At 36.9% G+C, this 6734-nt stretch overlaps 3 non-coding genes across 3 annotated transcripts; 2 read left to right on the forward strand and 1 right to left on the reverse strand.

The window, feature by feature from the left end:
* Positions 1-3203: 3203 nt before the first annotated feature.
* On the reverse strand, positions 3204-3276 carry Trnaf-gaa. The gene has a single exon. It is a non-coding gene; the product is annotated as a tRNA-Phe (tRNA).
* A 2490-nt stretch (positions 3277-5766) lies between these two features.
* Trnaf-gaa lies at positions 5767-5839 on the forward strand. The gene has a single exon. It is a non-coding gene; the product is annotated as a tRNA-Phe (tRNA).
* A 324-nt stretch (positions 5840-6163) lies between these two features.
* On the forward strand, positions 6164-6236 carry Trnaf-gaa. The gene has a single exon. It is a non-coding gene; the product is annotated as a tRNA-Phe (tRNA).
* Positions 6237-6734: the final 498 nt, after the last annotated feature.

Genomic DNA, 6734 nt, shown 5'->3' on the forward strand with positions numbered 1-6734 from the left:
GACGGAAAGGTTTTTCTATTCCCTCCTCGAACCTTTCCGTACCAAAGAAAACATGTTAAACTTTAAGAAACTTATTTTTAGATAAAAATTATTTTTAGAAATAAGTAGTTTTTAGAAAAAAATATATTTTTTCGAAAAATAATTATCGCATCTATAGAAAAAATATTTTTAGATCAAAATTATTTTAAGCAATAAGTAATTTTTAGAAAAAAATATATTTTTTCGAAAATATATTACCGCATGTTTAGAAAAAATATTTTTTCAGGATAAAATAAAACTATTTTTTGTTGGGCGTTGTCGAAAAAAATTTTAGGGGAAATAAATTAAAAAAAAAATCCTTTCTTCAGTTTCTATAAAAAAATCAGGTTTTTTACTGACTTAAAAAAGGAGGTGGTTCCCATTTCGTCGTGTATGTTTTTATTTGTAGGCTTACGATCCCGAAATGGTTGACTAACCAGACTGCTTAAGAAAGTTCACGTTTTACTTTTTTGTTTTGCCGCCAGTATGTCTGTATTTTTTGGTTGTGTTGCTTTTTAGCAAACCAAAGCACTTAAAGAAATCCAAACTCTTTCGCCTTGCAAGCTGTAGTCTCTCTTGATTTTCATTCAACATTAGAAGTAATACGCCCTTATGCCGCAACAGCTGAAACCCCTAATTAAGGTCCTTGTATTTCGTATCGAACCGTTATTTTGGCGAGAATTGAAACATGCCACCAAAACAAATTCCACGGAAACATCAGCAGTCGGTGTCTAAGCAAATGAAAGCTCAAGAGAATTTGAGTTGAATAAAAGTGAAACAGAAGGACGGGGGATCAACCGCAAGACTTGTGGCTGCCACACTGCATTCGAGTTAATATTTGTATCTTTGCGGCGCTAGGTCAATTGAAACGCCCTCAGGCAATAATTATACTGCAAACTACAGAAGATGAGAATGTTAGAAGAAAAAAAAAACATATTTAGGCAGCAATATCTATAACATGCTTAGGCGTGCATAAACATACACATACAAATGCATTAGAGTTACCCCTACAGTAATGACATAAAGTCCCTTAAGCAAAATTTAATTCGCGTTAAAAATTTTAAATTCACTAAAGGGTGGAGCGTAGCAGTGGTAGATTATATTTCAACCCTACACAAAAAAGAGGGGGCGGAACGTTAATTGTGATATCACTGAGGCGGCAAACAGTTTAATGGGGACGCAAAATAAAACTTTCGCAGAAAGCGCCTCCATTATTAAAAACTACGCTTAAGTAAGGAGTATGTATAACTTTCTACACTTATTATATAATCCATTTCCGATTAAAAATTCTTTTCATTCACTAATCCAGCTTCATAAACCAATGTAAAACAACTCTGGATACCCATTACCGGCGACAAATTTAGCGCACTTATACCCGTCTAAAATGGCACAAGCCTTGCTTAAACCGCTTTGTTTCTGCAATTTCAGGCATTTCGACTATCCTGTCTGCCGCTCGCTAAGGTAACCAACAACGGTAAGCGGTAATTAAGCGCGCGCCGCAGCGTCCTTTTCATACTGCCCATTAAAGTGGCAAAAGCACTTTATGTCTCGCCGCTTTCGGGCCAACGCGCATCGCTCTGGCTTTTAATGCACAGCGCGGCAATTCATCATCCAGAAAATCATGGCGTTATGATTAAGCCGGCAACATTAGGTGTTCGCCAACTACATATCTACAAAAACTTCAGCGATAAGCAGACCCAAATACTTAGCTCAACAGACTGAAGGAACGGAAAGGCACTCTGCGACGAATTGCCGAAAGCTAAGGAAATATAAGATAAAAGGAGTTGCGAGGGGAGTTTAATAATTCCACTCTTCTATGCCCGCGCGAGCCTCGACGCCTGAATGTGTGTGTGGTACGTGCGCAGCACGAGCCTAAACGCACATTTATCTATGTATTAAGTATGTACCTATGTATATGTATATGGCATTTATGACTTGAGCCTTTTTGGTTTGCTGATGCTTGATTGACAGGTAGTCCATATGGCAGTATATCGGACATAGCTGCCTGACGATGGACACACTTGGGTTGGGTAGAGCGAGTTGGTAAAGCTCACTGTTTTGGATCATCAAATGGTAGCAAGACATCAATCAATCGCTCACCGCCGCCAAATGATTTATTGAATTTTAACTGAGATGCAGTCAATAGAAGTGGGCTAATATGAATCAATCAGGTATATAGTGCATTTTAAACGATTTTGGTTTATAAAAAAATCAATTAAGGCTTTCCAAAATGGAAATATTCTCATTATTATTACAATTTTTGTCTAACGGAATCCTTTGAAGAATAGACAATTTATGTACCTACAATCGACACGCTTTATGCCAAACCAACCAAGCTTTAAAGAAAAATAATCATATTGCTTGTATCCATTAAAAAAGAAGCTTGCAAAGTGAGTTCATTTCCGAAACTGGGAAGGAACACAAAACAAACCTTATCTTCCTCGATTAAGTGATTTGGAAGCTTTAAAATGCCAGTTTGCCATCTGTTATCATCAAGATACATACATTTCCTCCTTACATAAGCCCGAAGCAACAACTTGTACTGCGGTGAAAGTCACGCCGTTGCAAATAAACAGATGTAGACGGTACCACGCTGTGATCGGGCGCAACTCGTGCTATATCGATCGATATAGCAAGCTTACGAGTGTAGCGAGGCGTTGATTCGAAAAGCTAACATCCTGGTCGAGGCGACCCGCGGAAGCTTTCAAGAATAGTAACAGCACAGAAACCAATTGAGAAGATGAACGCGAAGCTCTAATCGGGGATGGCAATTTCGTTGCATACGACAATGCAGCTGGAGCTGAGGTTTTCGCGGCGAAGACTTGGTGAGTTGCTTGCTGCGTGCATCAACGCTCGTTCCTGCCGACTGTAATTTAAGTGTGCTCTACCCAATCCATGAGGAAAGTAAAATCCTCCCTGGACCAGGTATTCACCATATGCCAGGTCTTGGAAAAGATCCGCCGGAAGAGTATTGGCACACAGCCTCTTTTTGTCGATTTTCAACTCAAAAGCAGGAAAAAGAGACGCCTGTACGTCACAATCCCTTAAAGTACCATAAATAATGGGAATGGTAATCCTATTAAGTTCAAAGGGAAAACTTAATAAAAAAATTATAGAATTTCATTCCGATACATAGTTCATTCAAAAAATGAAATTTTAAAATTCTGCTGGAACAAAAATTGATTTGCCGAAACCCGGGATTGAACCGGGGACCTTTAGATCTTCAGTCTAACGCTCTCCCAACTGAGCTATTTCGGCGCACATCAAATGCCATTCTTAATTGGAGCACAATGTTTGCTATTTCGATTGGGACAAAGCTTATCATATACATCTGTATGTATGTATGTAGTTAAATGCTGATTTTGAAATTGTTTGTGCTTACATATGTTCATATATATGTATGTGCATATGTATGTATTTATTTTAAAGTAATCTTCAGAAACTATCCTTATCACCTCTACTTTAATATCACAAAAAAAAAAAACAAGTATTAAAAAACTCTCGCTGTCCCCACTGGAGTTCTTTATAATAAAATTGTGCCATTAAAAAATCGTCTGTGGCGTCTGGCAAGCTGTGGCCGAGGCAATGGATGAAAAGGATGCAAGCTAAGAACGATGAGGAGCATTTCACAAGAATGCCACGCCCAAAAGCGACATTGAAACCAGCACAAGTTCGCATTTCTCAAAAAAAAAACTTAAAAAAAAGTCTCCCTGCGCGGCCGAAAAAGTAAAAGCGGCGCGAAGAGATAATTCAAAAAAAATTTACAACTTTATGTTGTTGTTTTTCTTTTATGTATTTATTATTAAAACAGATTCGTTGCTATTCTACTTGTTGCAGTTATTTTTGTTGTTGTTCGAATCAGATTCATTTGGCGCGGCTGAAACCCCATAATTATGAAATTATTACCGAGCGCCAAGTTAAAAGGCACCAAAATCGAAAGAACTTGATGAAAAAAAAAAAACAAAGCAACAAACTTGGTAAGAAATAACAGTCGTCGCGACGGCATGCTATGTCTAAGAACAACAACTACTTGCTACAATAAAAGTAGCTTTTCCTGCCATCGTCCATCAGACGGGCCTCCGCTCGGCTCAGCTCAGCGGCCAGCAATGGCCAGTGGCGCACCCGGGCGCAAAGCAGCTAACAGACGCAACACGCGCACAACGATGGCGGTTGGCTCTTACCTTGGTTGTATCCGTACCGCTGGCCAACTGAACGGCCTTTGCATGCCACAAGCTAACGAAGCAGCCACCAACCTTGCGCAGAGCGCACACCCTGCGGGCAGGCAGGAAGTTGTGCTGTGTCGAAGAAATTCGTAATATTTTTTGTATTCATTAATTTCTTTGTTTTAAATGTCTATTTTTATGCTGCTTCTTTCTTACTTAGTAAAATTTTTTGCGCCGAATGTATTTCTTACTTCTTCATTTCTTTTCGGTTATTATTAAGTTTTTTCATCATACCGCTCATTGCGTGTTTTGCGTGCGGCTTTGTGGTGAACATGAAATCGTCAAATGGGGAAAAATCCGTCGGCGGTTGACGGTCGATGCCACAGAAGCCAAAAATGCGCATGCTGCACGCAAACGTAGAAGTATTTACGTACCTTGTTGTAGACAGTTTTCTAGCAGCCGACAAATGGGTCCTAGAACAGCATAAGTATATGTATGTGCATTCATGCAGAATGTCTTTCCACTTTCTTTGCACTAAAAAAGATTAACAAATTATTATTAAGATGCTTAGGAATATATGCATGTATATTAAACTCCATCACCAAAAAAAAGTTGCGGGTTTTCCGCCGCGGGTATGTCTGCATAATAAACACTGGACTGCATTTCTAGTACAACCGGAATCTTTTGCACGAACCTGTTGTCGCTGGCAGTGAAACTTTTGAAGTCCCTCAAATGTGACGTTCGCGTAAAAATTTGCAACTATCTCTTCTCGAGAGGGAATACATAAAAATTCTCAGAAGTTTTAATGCTGGCCCTAAGTTCCAGGAGGTTCCGTGGTTTAATTGCAGTCCGTCGAAACAAATTAAAATGATAATAAATAGTTTCTACTAAAATTGATTTTTACTTTATTTTTTGTGTTTCCGAACTATGAAAAAGCATCTGTGAAGTACAGAACGAAAGTGTTTTCGAATGAAAAAAAAATCCCCGAACCAAAATCAGTTTAAAACAGGGCTGTGCCTGTAAAATATTTACATTATTTACAATTATTTACTTGTAAATAATGTTAATATTTACAGGATGATATTTTTGGTGTAAATAATATGCATTTGTAAAGAATTGTAAACAATTACAAGTAACTGTAAATAATTGTAAACAATGTAAATATTGGTAAATATTGTCTCGGTGCGAGCACCAACGTGCTTCAGCCAGGGTTGTGCCTGTAAAATATTTACATTATTTACAATAATTCTTTACTTGTAAATTACTGTAAATAATTGTAAACAATGTAAATAATTTACAATCAACGTACAATTGTTTACAATATTTTACAATTGTTCATAATATTTTACAATTATTTACAATGTAAATGTAAAAAATTTGAAAATTTGTGTAAGGGCCCAACTCCGATTTAAAGTAAAGAAATGATCATTCGGCGCCAAATATGGTACGATTTACTTTTTTCTTGGTGTGTGAAAAATAAAATTATCCTCTCTTAAACTTTTGGTAAAATTATTTTCGCCGATAATAGTTATATACTTATTTATGTGAATATGTATAATTGTTTCTTAAACATATTTCATTAGCCGCCGAAATAGCTCAGTTGGGAGAGCGTTAGACTGAAGATCTAAAGGTCCCCGGTTCAATCCCGGGTTTCGGCAAACGATTTTTTTTTCAGTAAGTAATATTATTGTGTAAAAATATTATAGAGTTCAAATATTATAAAATAATTCAGCAAAAAAAATTTAGTACCACACAGAAAACAATTATTCCTAATACGATTAAAATAGAACAAAAGTGAGAAGATATGAATTACCGCTATTATCAATACTTATTTTAAAACGTTGATATTTTAAAGGTATTTAGTACTCATTTAATCAAATTAGTTATTTTGTAATTTTTTTATTTTCCATTATTGACTTTCGGATTACTCACTATTTTATATGCTCAACCGATAATTCGGTGAATTGTTTGTTTCGTTTTTGGCCGAAATAGCTCAGTTGGGAGAGCGTTAGACTGAAGATCTACAGGTCCCCGGTTCAATCCCGGGTTTCGGCAAAACAAACTTTTTATTGAAAATACACTGAGTTGTAATAAGTTTAGAACTCAGCTACTAATTGATATCCCGAATAAAGCAATCATTCATTTACTCATTACAACTTGTCATAGCGGGGTTATATAGGTCCGAGCATGAAGTTCCTATGTGCATAAGCATATATGTCCATATGTATGTATGTATATGTATACATTTTTATACAGATGCTAGCAAATGCCCGCTTGCTTCGCGGCGCCTAATAAAAACTTTTGTGGGTGCCCTCAGCAAAGGGGGTTCAACATTTTATTGTGACGTATGTATATGTGTAGATATAAATCATTCTCCCACTATATAAGAACGTTAGGAATATCCCGACCTCAGTGCCTCCTATCGTATAATTTTTTTTATTGCAAATATTCCTTTTCAATTGGCTAAGAAATGGTCTAAATATGAGCCTAATCTGCAACTGAATTCAATTTTTAGGAATATCCCGACCCCAGCGCCACCTAGCGATACAATTT

Source organism: Rhagoletis pomonella, unplaced genomic scaffold (genome assembly GCF_013731165.1).
Source record: "Rhagoletis pomonella isolate Grant_MI unplaced genomic scaffold, Rhpom_1.0 Rhpom_scaffold_00007, whole genome shotgun sequence".
In the NCBI taxonomy this organism is placed as follows: domain Eukaryota; kingdom Metazoa; phylum Arthropoda; class Insecta; order Diptera; family Tephritidae; genus Rhagoletis; species Rhagoletis pomonella.